This window comes from Pteropus medius, unplaced genomic scaffold, assembly GCF_902729225.1.
Source record: "Pteropus medius unplaced genomic scaffold, Ma_sr-lr_union100, whole genome shotgun sequence".
Taxonomy (NCBI): domain Eukaryota; kingdom Metazoa; phylum Chordata; class Mammalia; order Chiroptera; family Pteropodidae; genus Pteropus; species Pteropus medius.
In genome coordinates, this window is record NW_024342467.1 from 11,976,035 (window position 1) to 11,991,631 (window position 15,597).

Here is a 15,597-nt window from a genome sequence, read left to right on the forward strand (position 1 = left end):
TTCCTCTGGGGCACCAAAGCAGATGTGCCAACAAAGAGGTCTGAATTGGAAAGCCTGCTGTGGCTGTAAAGGGAACTGACTGGCTGCTGAGATGCACTAACGTGAAGGCTGCGAGAAGCTGAGGATGAGACACATCCACAGAGGAGACAGAGATGCAATGAAATGGCCAGAGACGTGGGAGAAGAGCTGAGAAAAAAGGCTCCCTCCAAACCGAGATGTAGCCTCCTAGAGAGAAAGGGACTCCTTACCAGCCATAAACACTAAAAGCCACAGGCGGAGGGTGAGCTGTTACCATTCAGGAAAGCAGCCCACTGACAATCACAAGAAAAATGATGAAGTGGCTAACACAGTACAGTGGGAAGAAGATGAACTTACTTCCGTATGTAAAGAATCCTTGGCTCTACTGTGGTCGTATTTGAATTGAAAATGCAATTTGGAAGTCAGGTTTTTCACAGGCTACGGACTTCCATCTCGGACAGCACCTTATAAGAAACTTGAAACTGCTGAGTAAAGACAGGAACTAAGGTGTCACTGATTGTCGGCATGTTAGGGCAGGTGAGGCTAGCCTGGAGTCAACACCAGTTATTGAATGCATGACCTCGGCCAGGTTCATTGACTCATTTATTCGTTAATGTTTTCCTAGGGCTTGCATTGTGCCAGACATGCTGGCGGTTGGGGAACACATGGGCAGACAAGACTGACAAGTTAGCCCTCCTGGAATGCTTGTTCTGGTAGGAGAGGCTGGCACGGATCATGTAAATAAATAAATAGATGTCTGATTGTGATAGTGACGGAAGAAAATAGGGAGGTGGGCTAGACCAGTGGATCTCATATTTGAGGTGCATCAGAATCAGCTGGGGGAGCTGGTTAAAGCACATATTGCTGGGGCCACCCTGAGTTTCAGTGGTCTGGAATAGGGCCTCAAAATTTGCATTTCTCACCCCAGGTGATGGGGATGCTGCTGCTCCAGGATCACGCTTTGAGAACCAGTGAGATGGAGTAACTAGGAGAGGGTTTTTTTTTTAGAAAATAACAGATGACACCTATGTGGGCTTTATTGCATTCCAGATACTAATGTAAACAATTTGCCTGCGTTAACCCATTTAATCCTTATAATGGTTTTGTGAAGGAAAAATAGGGTGTGCCCATTTTAAAGATGGGGAAACAGACACAGAGATGTTAAGTGTGGTGGCCAAGGCCTTATAGCTGTTGGGTGAAGATGCTGTGATTCAGCCTCAGGCAGTCTAGCACTAGCTGCAAGGCCTTAACTGCTGTCCCTCACTGTCACTGAGTATGTGCTTTGCAGATGAGGGACAGCTTCTCCGAGCAGGTGGTGTTTGAGCTGAGACCTGTAGGATGAGAATAAGGAGCCATGCAAAGAACCGAGAGGAGAGCATTCCCAGGCAGGGGAAATAGCAAATGCAGAGGACCAGGAGTAGAAAAGAGCTGGCTGTAATTAAAGAGAGTAAAACGGTCATGAGCTAGAGTTAGAAAGAGAAAGAAGTGTGTCAAAGGTTTAAGGATTTTTATACAGAGGACAGGATCAGATAGACCCCCGAGGTCACAATAAGAAATTTTCATTATATTTTAAAAGCAACAGAAAGTGAATAAATAATGTTTGAAATTAAACATTTTCTTTTGAGAGATAAATGTAGATTCACGTGTAAGGAATAATATGGAGGTCCTGCATATGCTTTACCCAGTTTTCTCCAAATGACATCTTGTAGGTGACATCTTGTAAGTCTCTTGAACAATGTCATAACCTAGATATTGTCATGAATAAAGATTCAGAACATTTCCTTCACCACGAGGATTCCTCATGTTGCCCTTTGTAGCTACACCCACTTCTCATTTGCCTTCTCTTCCCTCTCCATCCTGAACTCCTGGCAACCACTCTCTGTAATCAACTTGTACAGTTGATTTGTTTTGTCATTTCAAGAGTGTTATATAAATGGAATCATATAGTATGCAACTTTGGGCATTGGCTTTCTTCACTCAGCATATTTCTCTGAAGAGTTGTCTAGTTTTTTGTGTGTATCAATAGTTTATTCCTTTTTATTGCTGAGTAGTATTTTATGGTAGGATGTACCACCGTGGAACCTACCACCTGCCGAAGGGGCTTTTACAAATAATGTTTCTATAAACTGTCATATACAGGTTTTCATATATCTTCATTTTGCTGAGATAAATGCATAAGAGTACAATCAATGGGCCATATGGTAGTTGCATATTTAGTTTTTCAAGAAACTGCCAAACTGTTTTCTAGTGTGGCTACAGCATTTCACATTCCCACTAGCAAATGTATGAGTGACCAGTTTCTCTGCATCTTCACCAGAATTTGGTATTGTCACTATTTTTTATTTTAGCTGTTCTAATAGGTGTGTACAGGAATTTCCCTGTGGTTTTAATTGATATTTCCTAATAGCTAATGATGTTGAACACTTCTTCATATGCTTATTGGCCTGTATATCTTTTGCCTGTGTTCCAAATGGTTTGTTGCATTTTTCTTGGAGAGAGTTTTATACAATCTAGATTCTAAACTTTTGTCAGATATGTGGTTCGCAAGTATGTTCCCCACTCTGTAGCCTGTCTTTTCATCTCTTAACAAGGTCTTTCACCAAACAAAACTTTTTAATTTTGACAAAATTCAATCTATCAGTTTTTCCTTTCACGGATTATGCTTTTGGTGTCAAGCGTATGATTCTTTGTCCAGCCCAAGATTCTAAAGATTTTCTCTTGTTATTTTTTTTTAAATCATGATAATTTTATGTTTTGCATTTAAGTCTGTTATTCATTTTGAGTTCTTTTCCATGTGAGAACTGAGGTTACGGCAAGGCTCATTTTTTGTCTTATGGTTGTCCAATTGCTCCATTTGTTGAAACACCCATTAATTCTCCATTGAACTGCTTTTGTACCTTTGTCAAAAATCAACCGAGTGTATTTGTGTGAGTCTATTCCTGGAGTCTCTATTTTGTTCCATTGATCGATGTGTCTGTCCCTTTACTAACACCACATAGTCTTGATTAATGTAGCTACCTAACAAGTCTTAAAATTGGGTAAATTGGTTCTTCCCATTTTATTCTTTTTTTTTCCAAAATAATCTTAACTATTTTCTTTTTCACAGATTTATGAACAATCTTGTCTATATCTACAGAATTTTTTTTTTTTTTGCTGAAATGTTGGTAAAAATCAGGTTAAACCTATATATTAATATGGGAAGAATTGACATCTTTAATATGTTGTCACCTAATCTATATACAGTATATGTCTCTCCATCTACTAGTTTTATTTCTCTTTATCAGCATTTTGTAATCTTTATCATACAAATTCTCTATGTGTTTTCTTAGATTTACATCTAAGTATTTCATTTTAGAGGCATGGAGGGGCAATTATAAATGGTATTGGGATTTTAATTTCAGTGGCCATAGAGTCATTAGTAGTATGTTGAAATAAAATGGATTTTCAAATGCTTATATTGTATCTTACAATATTGCTAAACTCACTTATTAGTTCTAGGAAGATTTTTCTTGTAGATCTCTTGGTATATTATAAGTAGATCATGTCATCTGCAAATAGGAACAGCTTTATTTTATTTTTTTCAAATTTAATGACTTTTATTTCCTTTTCTTGCCTTATTGCACCAGCTAGAACTTCCAGCACTATGTTGAATAAGAGTGGTGAGTGTGGACATCTTTGCTTAGTTCCTGATCATAAAGAGAAAATATTCAGTCTTTCACCGTTAAATATAGATTTCTTTTAAAACGTACTCTTTACCAGGTTAATATAGTTCTCTATTCCAGTTTTTCTGAGTTTTTTCTTTTTTAATCATGAATGGTGTTGAATTTTGTTGAATACATTTTCTACACTGAAGGATATGATCATGTGATTTTCTTCTTTAGCCTGTTAATATGGTGGATTACACTGATTATTTTTAAATATTGAACTAGCCTTGTGACCTAGAATAAATCTCATTTGGTCATGGTGTATAATTCTTTTATATGTTACTAAATTCTATTTGGTAATGTTTATTTATAAGGATTTCTGTGTCTATAGTCATGAGGGATATTCTGTAATTTTCCTCTTTTGTACTATTTTTGTCTGGTTTTAATATCAATGTAATACTAACTTCAAAAAATGAATTGGGAGGTTTTCCCTTCTCTCTTTTTCTGAAAGAGATTGTGTAGAATTGGTTGTTAATTATTCATTAAGCCTATGGTAGAATTCTCTGGTGAAACCATCTGGGCTTAGAGATTTTGTCTTGGGGAGTTTTAAAATTATAATTCAATTTCCTTAATAATTACAGAGCTACTCAAACAACATCACGTTGGGTAAGTTGTGGTAGTTTGTGGTTTTTGAGATATTGGTTTAAGTTGTCAAGTTTATGTATGTAAAGTTGTTCATAGTATTCCCTTGTTATCCTTTCAGTGTGTGCAAGTCTATAGTGATTTTCCCTGTTTTCTTCCTGATATTGGTCATTTGTGTTTTCTCTCTTTTTTGGTCAATTTTTGCAGGAGGTTTGTCAATTTTACTAATCTTTTCAAATACCAGTTTTTTGTTTCATTGATTTTTTACTATTGTTATTTTCAATTTCGTTAATTTTTATTCTTCTTCTTCTTACTTTATTTCTTCTACTTGCGTTGGGTTTATTTTGCTCTTCTTTTTCCAGGTTCTTGAGGTGGAAAGTTAGATCATGGATTTGAGACTTTTCATTTTTTCAATGCATGCATTTAATATAAATTTCACATCATTTCTAACCATATCCAATAAATTCTTGTATGTTGTATTTTCATTTTCATTCAGCTCAACATATTTTTTTATTTCCCTGATACTTTCTCTTTGACTTATGGATTATTTACAAGTGTATTGTTTAGTTTTTAAATAATTAGTTTTCAAGTAATTTGAGATTTTCCTATTATCTTTCTTATTGAGTCCTATATTGATTCCAATGTGGTCAAAATCACATGCTCTGTATGATTTTAATTATGTTAAATTTATAATTTGTTTTATCGTTCAAGATGTGGTCTGTCTTTATATATGTTCCATGAACATTGCTGTTGTTGGATAGGGTAGTCTATAAATGTTGCTTCAATCCTGTTGCATGATGATGTTGTTGGAGTTCTTCTATATCCATCCTGATTTCCTATCTGGTTATCTACCGAATGTTGAGAGACATGGCGAAGTCCCAAATTATAGTTGTAGATTTGTCTACGTCTTCTTTCAGTTCTATCAGTTTTGCTTCATATATTTTGCTTATCTGTTGTTTGGTGCATATATACTTAGGATTGCTTTGCCTTCTTGTACATTAACCCTTTTATCGTTATATAATAGCCCTCTCTTCTTCTAGATTTTTTTTTACTCCAGTCTACTTTATCTGATGTTAATAGAGATTAATAATATACTCCTGCTTTCCTTGAATTAACTTGCATTGTATATCTTTTTTGATTTTTTTTTTACTTTTTATTATCAATATTTTTATATTCAAAGTGAGTTTTTTGTAGACAGCAGCATATGTTGGGTTGTGTTTATAATCCACTCTGCCTATTTCTGTCTTTTTTTTTTTATTAGTATATTTATACTGTTTGCATTTAATGTAATTATTGATGTCTTAAGACTTAAGTTGCACACCCTGGGGACCCTCACATGACTGTTGGTTGGAGAGCTCAGTTTCTGACCAACATGGGCCATCCAAAGGGTTACTTGAGAGTCCTCACAGTATGGCAGCGGGTTTTCCCCAGAGTGAATGATCCAAGGGAGAGGAGGAGGGAAGCTACAATGTCTTTATGACCTCGTCACAGAAGTCATACACTATTATTCTCGTTGTTAAAAGCAAGTTACTAAGTCCAGCCGCTATTCAGAGGGAGCAAACATCAAGCTCCCTTTTTTTAAAGGGCAGCATGTCAAAATATTTCTGGACATGTTTTAAGATCATACTCTATAAATCTCCTCATTAATACTCAGAGACATCACTCTAGCAACTGTCCCTCTTTCTCCTCCATCACCATTTTTACATCTCTTCTTGATCATCTCCATCATTGTATATACATCTTGCCATTTTCTAACCTTAAAAAAAAAACTCCCCAGATACGATGAATTTTTCTCGCCTTTGCACAAAGCCTCCCAAAGGAGCTGCTGTTAATCTTCTTCTTTCGCACTCACTCAATCAAGCTTTCTCCCATAATAATCCATGAAAATTGTTCTTGCCAAGTCATCGATGACCTCACTGTTGCAAAATCTAATGATCAGTTGAGTTCTCACATTATTTGACCATCTGTAGCAGTGATCACTCTCTCCTCTCTAATATACTTTTTTTCATTTGGCTTCCAGGTTACCTCAATCTCTTGTTTTTCCTTCTACCTCATTGGCTGCATGTCCTTGATCTTCTCTGCTGGTTTGTATTATCTCCAACTGATTAAAGCTGTAACATATCAGTTCTAGGACCTTAGTCCTCTTTGTTCTCTAATTATGCTCATCCTCTTAGATCTCATACAATCTCATGGCCCTGAGTACCATCTAGGCCATGACTCATATTTTTATCTGCTGTGCAGACCTATCAACTTGAATTTTTGACTCGCACATTTCACAGCTTATTCAACATCATCTCTTCTCAAATGTTTGATAGCTATCTAAAATTTAACATGTCTAAAACTGAGATGTCAGTCTTATACCACAGATCTGCTTGGCACTCAGCTTTCTTCATCTCAGCTGATAGCGGCTCCATCTTATTTCCTCTGTCACCCAGATCCTTCATGTATTTTCTTACATGTCACCTTCTCACTGAAGCCTATTCTGACCTTACAGTTTAAAATTGCACCTCTTACTTGTGATCAACCTTACCCTGCTTTATTTTTTTCTTTCTCCCCATATATTATATATCATCCTCTAACATAATATAATTTACTTGTTATGCTTATTATGTTTCTTCCCTCCACAAAGGTAGGATTTTTGCTTTGTTCATCGGTGGATTTGTAACTGTACACTTAGAAACATTCATAGCACATATGTGCTCGGTAAATACTTGGTTACTGAGCAAATCTTGCTAATGTTTAAAAAAAGTTCTGTCTGAATGCTGTGTGGATATGGATTTATGGGGGTGGGAAAAGAAGGTATATCAGGAATGTTTTTATCTGCACTTAATAGGAAAATAATTTGACTAATTCGAATTAAAGAAATAGAATTATTTTTTACTTAGAATATGATATCTGAAAGTATGGCTGCTGTATCTCATATATCAGAGCTAATGTTTCTGTGATTCTTGTGCCTTTTCCCTCATAATCACAATTGGCTGCAGCAGTTCCAGCCATCAAATCTATACTCTAGACAAGAAGAAGAAGAAAGAGAGATGAGGTATTACCAGTAATCGAAGCAAGCTTTTGGAAAAGGTGGAGATGAAGAAATGGAAACAGATTTGTAATATATTTTTGTTATGAATTGGGGAGATGGTAAAGAAAAGAGTGATTTATTTTTGAGCAGTTGTATGATTGGTAGAGCTGTTTACTTAAGTGATTCAAAATCATGGAGGAAGAGATCTGGAGAGAAAAAAGAAAATCAAGGTCTTCGATTTGGACATACAAATTTGGAGATGCTTGCTCATCAATCATCTAAGTGAAGATGTTAAGTAGGCAGTTGGATATACAAGTTTAGTAGTAATGGGAGAGTTTGGGGTTAGAAATACATGTTTGCGAGCCATGAACACATAGATAGTATTTAAAGTCATTGTACTGGATGAGATCACCAGGGAATGTAGATGAAGAATGTCTAAACTTGAGCCATGGCTGAAGGTGAGAGGAAAAAGAATTAGCAAAAAGTCTGAGAGGGAGAAGAAAGGGAAAAATCAGGTAAATGTGTCATCGAAACGTGAGAGCAGAACATTTTAAGAAGAAAATTTACTTAACCTTTCAGAGTCCCAGTTTTCTCATCTATAAAATGAGGTGAACAAGAGTAGCTATCTCCTAGGGCGTTTATGAGGATGAAAAGCTAGAATGTATGTTGTTGTCTGACAGGCACATAATTTCTGTTCCCCTTCCTTTTGAGTGGCCTCTTAGGCCATGTTACCAGACCCATGGGAGGAGGAAACGTTGCAGGAAACCTTATATTCCAGCAATGTATCTTGACTCGATATGGTAAATAGCCATTTGTCTGGGAGAATAGGACAAATATTGATTTTGTTTTATCCTGGTGTTTGTATAACTCAAGGACAAGGGAGACTCGGTATGCGAATTTTAGAAACAGTAAATATGCTGCTCATATTTTCAAGTCTGTATTAACAGTGGAAGAATTAATACTTGTTTGGTGAATAAATGAAGGAATGGATCACATGAAAGGAAATAACATAATGTCTATTTCAGGGCACCATTAAGATGTTTGTGAGTGGATGCGTGTGTTAACTGTGGTTGACGTTGTCCACTCTGGACAAATCAGTAACAATAACCGAATAGACGATTAAATATGGCTCATGGAAAACTAGTTTGATATTTGGGTTACCAGGTACCTGAGAATTGTTCAGCAACACTCAATATACCAACCTCCTTTTCCCTTTGCTAATGAGTGACTTATGTACAGACTTCAGCGGACATGGTTGAACAGTTATAAGACCCAATTTAAACTTGTTTTGAAACAGCAAGGAATGTATACTGGGCTGAAGAATCCATCTTGCAGCTGCCTACAGCCATTTTTTTTTAATCACTCCTTTATGCAGCATCCCTGGAAAGTCATTCATTTACCCACAGAGGGAGCAAGGACTCCCGCAAGGAAGCATTACATTGCTTACTGAACACACATCGGAAGCACTGTTTCATAGTTGGAAAATCTTCAATCTGTTGCACCCTTCAAATCTTGGCTGGTGGAGACATGTCCTAACAGATCGCATTCCCAGAATTTTGCTGGCAGTACTGATAAAATGAAATGAGGAAGCCAGTAAGGTAAAAGCCATATTGCTAGTATTGTGGAGTTTGAGAAACCCTGGTCAAAAAGTAATGTTTGTTAAATGGAAAGGGAAATGAGAGTCTATCCTCCAGGGTTCTCTAAAAACTTAATGATTTGCCTGGCAGGCTTTGAAGAAAGGACAAATCATAGTTCCAGGTTCAATTTCATATGGCCCCTCGAGAAAAACAACTGAAAGCAGAAAAAAAACTGATCGGGAACAAGATTTTTGCCACTGGTTCTCCCTTCCAGCCCCTGTGAGCCAGGGAAACAAGAGCTAATATTATTAATTTTTTTCCTTCAGTGTCTGTGGGAGGCATTAGGAGTCTAGGAGAGGTGTTGGATGGCAAGATACTGGACTTGAAAGTCTAAGTGAATGCTAGTTGAGGGCTTGAAAGGAGGCTGGCAGAGCAAAGGTCAGCGCTGCTGTTGTAGGCATTACACAGATTATTTTTATTTCATAGAGGTTAGGTATTGTTATTACTCTTGGTTTGGAGATGAAGAAACTGAGGCTCCAATAAATAAAGAGTCTTTTGTAAGGTTGTGCCCACAGTGAATGAGCGAGCAGGGGCTCAAATCCAAAAGATGAGTCCAGAATTTATCACATAGTACTAGATCCGGTCTCTGGGACACAGCAGCTGAGTGCCTCAATTGAGGTGTGACGATGACATCTCCCCTCCGCTTTCCTTCCTTCTGCCGTACTTCTGCAGGCCTGGCCATCACCCAGGTTCAAACCCTGACGCTGACGATGGGAGAGCAAAAGCAACTGGGACCGCAAAGAGAGACAGGAGAGACAGGCCGTGCAGGACCCGGGGACAGAATGAACCGGGCCGCTGGGAACATGACAGCTGACGGAAAGGAGGAAAACACCTCATGCCCCATATCGGCTCCTCGGAAATCTGTTCGCTTTAACTTTGAGGGCAACCTAACCTTTTCTCTCACAGTGTCTGATTCTGTCATCAAGAAGCAAAAATAATGAAATTGGGACAAGATAAGAGCCCAATAGTGGCTCAAAATTCACGTGACAATATAATATTTCTAAGAGTTTAATTTCAATTGATATTTTGGGCCATAGAAAGGAAAAAAAGTTATAGTTAATATAGTTTACTGTGTTGTAAATGTCTTTAAATGTTCCAAGGGCTACCCATTAATGGGGGGCCACCCCAAAAAAGCAGAGACTCTTCATCACAGGACACAGCTAAGCAGAAGTTAGATTTTTGGGCAAAACCTGGTTGCATGTTACAATCCTGGTTGCATGTTGAAAGGTTTTTAAATGCTGATGCCTCGGCCATATTCCCAGAAATTCTAATTTAATTGATTTGGGGTGGCCCCGGCACTGGGGTCTTTAAAAACTCTCCTGATGATTCTAATGTGCAACAAAGTTTGAGAACCACTGAGCTAGATATTTCATCAAGGATACTGGAAAACAGATTTCTGCTTTGAGTGGGTGGTTGGTCCGGTTTATCTCCAATACCCTTTTCAATTCTAAGACCCTAATTTTGCTAATAAAGGCCTATCACTGTGTTTGCTGTTTATGATAGCTATCAATTATTTTATGATCAGTTACTAGTGAAAGAGAGCTACGGTTTGTAACATGGAGGAAAGTAACAATCTATAAGTAACAGAAGACCACATTCACTCTATTTGATTCCTGCCTCTTCAAAATTACATTCAAGGAAAAGAAGCTAAGAAAATGTATGATAAATTTAGAATGCTATTAATCCAAAGCCACCCTTCCAACCTGGCCCTGTACTCTGGCACACCGTCTGAAGAGTTTCTGGGGACTAATACTAACAGTGCACATGGATATACTGCCTCCTGAACATCCGGTCTAATTGTTTCAAGGGACAAATGATTTTGGATTTAGAAGCATTTTCCAGAGGGAAAAATAAAAGCGTAGGGTATGACTGCTAGTTGAGAAGCAGAGGACGAGCCGTTCTGTTTCAGTCTCCACTTGGCGTTCCTGCCATCTTGCATCGTTTTTTTTTTTTTTTTACTCAAGATCTAAATATTATATTTGGCAGGAACTGTCAGAATCTCTTCAAACCACAGTCTGAACTTCACGAATCCCGCAAAGGTACTTAAAATCATGAGTGCCAGTGGACTATTTAAAGATAGAAAAGTGCAGGACTGGTGTCAACATAACAGTGTCCGGGGAGGTGCAAAGGTTCCAGGAGCACTGCCTAGTGGAAACAAGTTCTCAGTCTGATTTTAGCCTGTCACGATCCTGCAGTGTGACTTTGGACAAACTCTGTCCCCCTTGGTGCTTCAGTAACCTTAGAAGTTTAACAAACACTGAAGTGCTGACTCACTTCAGAGGGGGCATTGTGAAGCTGAGAAAGACTCCCGAAGGGGCCCTGCATCGGTAATACAAAAGGAAGCTAAACTGGATTTCTATGACCCTACACTAGAATCCTCAAAACTCAGAACTTTTAACTTGATACAGCTTTGTGGTTCCTGCTGCAGGAAGGACTATGGCAGACAGTAGAGTTAGAGTGGAGTTATTCAGTATTTCTCTACAGGAAAATCCTAAAGCTTGATGTTTGAGATACTATGTTTTCTTAAAAAAAAAAAAAAAATAGTATGGTGACCTGCACTGTCGCTTTGTGGGTTAAGAGTTTAATATGTTATATGGATGAAAAAAAATATTTCTAACTGTTCATGTTGAACTTGTCAAGCAGCGTTGGCAGGAACAGGACAGATTGGCAGACAGACAACTTCCTTGTGTGTGGGGGTAGAACGATCTCGAAACCTTTTAGCTACTCAGAGAGGAGAAAGATACTGGGAAAAGAGAACCAGGATCTGGGTTCTGAAATGCACACGCATCTATGGAAGTAAATCTCTGTGGCCCCTAAGATGTTAACATCGGTTCCTCAGGCGGGCTAAATGAATGATGATCGTCAAGAGCAGAAGGCGACCGCCGATGGACCACCCACCAGCCTCAGATGGCAGCAAAAGCTGGGGAAGCCAGAGGGAGGCTACGAAGGGGAAGAGAGCAAGGGTAAGCCAGTGTCCCACTTATCAAAGAAGAGGAATCATTTCTGATCCCATTGCAAGGAAAGAAAAGGAAATAAGGCCTACAGGAGGAGATTTTGGCGCATGAAACCAAGAATATTCTCAAAGAGAGACTGAATTTTATCGAGTGTGTTTTCCTGATCGATTTGGCAGCTGATACATAATTTCTACCTTCTCTAACTCTTCTGCCATCCTCAGCAAGGAAATATCTTTGCGGAATACCTATCACTCACCCTTGCCCGAAAGTTTCATAAGCTACTTGGCTCCATCCACTTTCATCTCTGCCCCACTTGAACAAACCACTCTTGCAGCTCCACTGGGATCTCGTTATGACTCTGAACTACTCCACCACTGAGACCTTGAACCCTGATCAGCCACTTTCCAGCCATATCCCCTTATATGGCGAATTCTCTCTCTCTCTCTCTGCTCTGACTGTACTTGCCTGTTGAGACCTCGTAAGACCTCAGCATAGGTAGCCTGAATCCACTCACTATCCCAGGCCCATCAGTTATCTGGAAGCTCAACTTCCTGTCTTGCGTACCCTGAATCACATCATGATGGTTCACCTAGTCAACTACTCCTCAGTGACCCTCCTTCCCATGCTCATCTTCTTCATCTCCTGCAGCCAAACACAGCTTGGAAAACAATAGACATATAAATCACAGGCACCACAGTTTGTGGTTTCCAGCTTCTGCTGAGCCCTCGGTGCTTAGTGGACAGTGTGCCCTTCCCTGGTCACCTCTAACATCCCCAGGGCTTTTGTCAAGCTCCCCTATTCCATCTTAACCCAACCCTTCTTTTACAGATAACCTTGCTCCCACCCCACAGAGAACAGGAAGTCAAAACAAGGTTAATTCCTTGTTGTGTCAGCCTCACCATTGAATTTATCTACATCTGCATCCATCCCCGCCGACTTCTCCCAGTCTGGAAGGAAGAAGGAACCTCCCTGGACGTTTGACATCATTACCTCCGACCCTCTCGGTGACCTCAAGCCTTGGCCCTCCCTTTCCCTTGTTTTCTTGGCCTCAGTCTCACACTTGCGCAAGACTCTCCACTCTTTCGAAGCAGCAGAACCACCCCTTTCCCTTCAATTCTGCAGCCCCCTCTCATTATCCTCTCTCTCTCTTTCTCCCTTTCTTTCCAGTCAATATCTTTGAAACTTTTTAGTATATTCATTGCTTCCAGGTCCTTCCTTCCCATTTGAGCTTTGATCCACAGAAATGTGACTTCTGTTCCCTCCACTGGAACTGTTTCTTGCTAAGATCACCAATGATCAACTTCTCGATCTGAAGAACGATTTTCCGTTGTTACCTGATTGGACGTCTTTCACTTCGCGAAGCCGTTTCCTACTTGGGTAACACACTCTTCGGTTCTCCTTCTGTCTCCCAGGCTGCTCTTGTCCCCGTGATGTTGCGGCTTGCCAGGATTCTCTCCTCTACGCCGCCCCCAACGGCTGCCCTCACTTCCGCTTGCACCTGCTTTTTCGTTTCTCCTCCCTAAAACCGCCATCATGGTCTTTCTCCTCCCAAAGCTGTTCACGTCATTACTCGATGAAGTTCTCTGGCGCATCCCCAGCACCCACGAGAGGAAGTCCCTTCTAGTTTCTGCGCACAGGGCCTCAGTCAACCGCTCCAGCTCCACATCTTTTTCTGCTCTCAAAGGCATCCTGTGCTGTAGTCATTTTGAAAAACTTGCAAGAGATCCCTATTAAATAAGAATAAACTATGATCAATATTAGATGAGTCGTATTCAATAAGAGGTCATTCTAACAGGAATGCCTTACGGGAGGTTTGACTCATATTTCCTTATCTTAATATTATTTAATCTTTGAATGATAAATATTTTTTCCCTCCAGAAAGGCCTTTTCATACCTCTTTATTTTTGCATAGCTGTTTCCTCTGCCTGGAGTGACCATCTTCACTCAGTCAATTTCTCAACCTTCAAAAGGCAACCTAAATTAATGTTATGTCCTCTACAAAGCCACCTTTTGCTCACCTCTTCCCCTCCTGGCCCAGCAGAATTGCCGGCTCCCTCTTTTACCCACAGCATCTTATAATGCTTCCACTCTAGCCCTTGCCCACCTGCATTGGAATGTTTTATTCAAGTGGTCTGAGAGCTCGCTGAGGGCAGGAACAATGTCTTCATCATCTTTAAGTCCTCAGAACCAGCCCATGCCTGCCACACAGCAGACTCAGTGAATGATGAATGTTATTCGGCTAAACCATATGAAATTGCCATTTGTATAGGCTGTAAATGGTCAAATACCAGTAATTTCCTAGTGTCTTTCTCCATGCAGCTGAAAGCACCTTACGAGTGCAGTGTAATTAATTGATCCTGGGGAAATCTCCGCAGGATAACACGAGAAATCATGATTGTCATTTTAAAGATGGTTTGGTAGGCTGGTGGCTGATGCGGAGCTGGAACTGGATCGTCTTATCCTAGGGTTCACAGTACTAGATTCATGAAATTCTGGAGTGAGAAAGAAATTCAAAGGGCCACCTGTCCGGCAGCTCCAGGCAGTATGACACATAAATCATCCTTAAATGGTTTTCTTTCTTATCATGTGTCCTAAGTTGAAGATGATACGCTCTCTCACAGTAATAATTTAGTATTTTCCTCTCACACCTTCACAAGGCGGTCCATTTCTAACCCCTCTCTCTCTTGCTGCAATATGTCAATTTCTGACTTTACGGAGATAGAGCAGCTGCGATGTACCCAGCTTATAACCTTCCTACGACTTACAGCCACTGATCTCCCCTCGGTTTTGTTTTACTCCGAAAAAGAAACCCCTTCTCTTTTAAACGCTGCTCACAGTTCCTTCACATCTTTTCAACCAAAAGATTTCAGGGTGTTCTCTAACAACATTTCCCAGTTTAGACCACGTTAAAAATGAAATGCCCATTGACACCCCGCTGACCTAATGTTCAGTGGAACGAAATTTCGGAAACAGGACTCCGTGACGTTTGCACGTTTCCTTTTTAAATATTAAGATGACAGCTAGATGTGCTGTCCTTGTAAGGGCATCATTTCTATCACATACAGTATAAAAAGATGACTTCTCAGCCTTGGCAAGTTCGTACTGCTGTTTACATAGTCATCATTGCAATTGTCTCTTTAACCACAGGCTCATAACGCCAACTTATACTTAGAGCATACGTATGCTTTCATAGTCTTAAATAATAATTGAGTTTTTATTTCCTGTCTTGCGGAATAATTGAGTTTGGGCTTATCTATCGTGTATGCCATCTTGATTGGGTTCTGACTATCATGCAATTTTTTTTCCTAATTTTTTCTCATCACTTTAAATTCCATTCTTCTGCAGTCTTAGCGACCACCCCATCCTGTCACCCCTTTCCCTTCACGCCCTCAGGCCTGATGTTACCTAACGTGATCGCATGAGAGTGCTTTCAAATATACCACCTTTAAAGTTAATTTTATTTTAATTTTAAATATTAAATAGCTCGAGCGGGAAGTTTCCTGGTGAGTTTCAGCAGGCATTGATGACACACTTGCTACATGCTTAACCTTGTGCTAGGTGCTGTGACAACTTTCAAAGCTCGTGGTCACTGTGAAAAGGTTGTTCATCCACACAAGTAGTTAACTAAGAATAGGTGGTTTATATGTTCAAAAAGGTAAAGGAAGAATAAAAAAGTAAGAGCTATG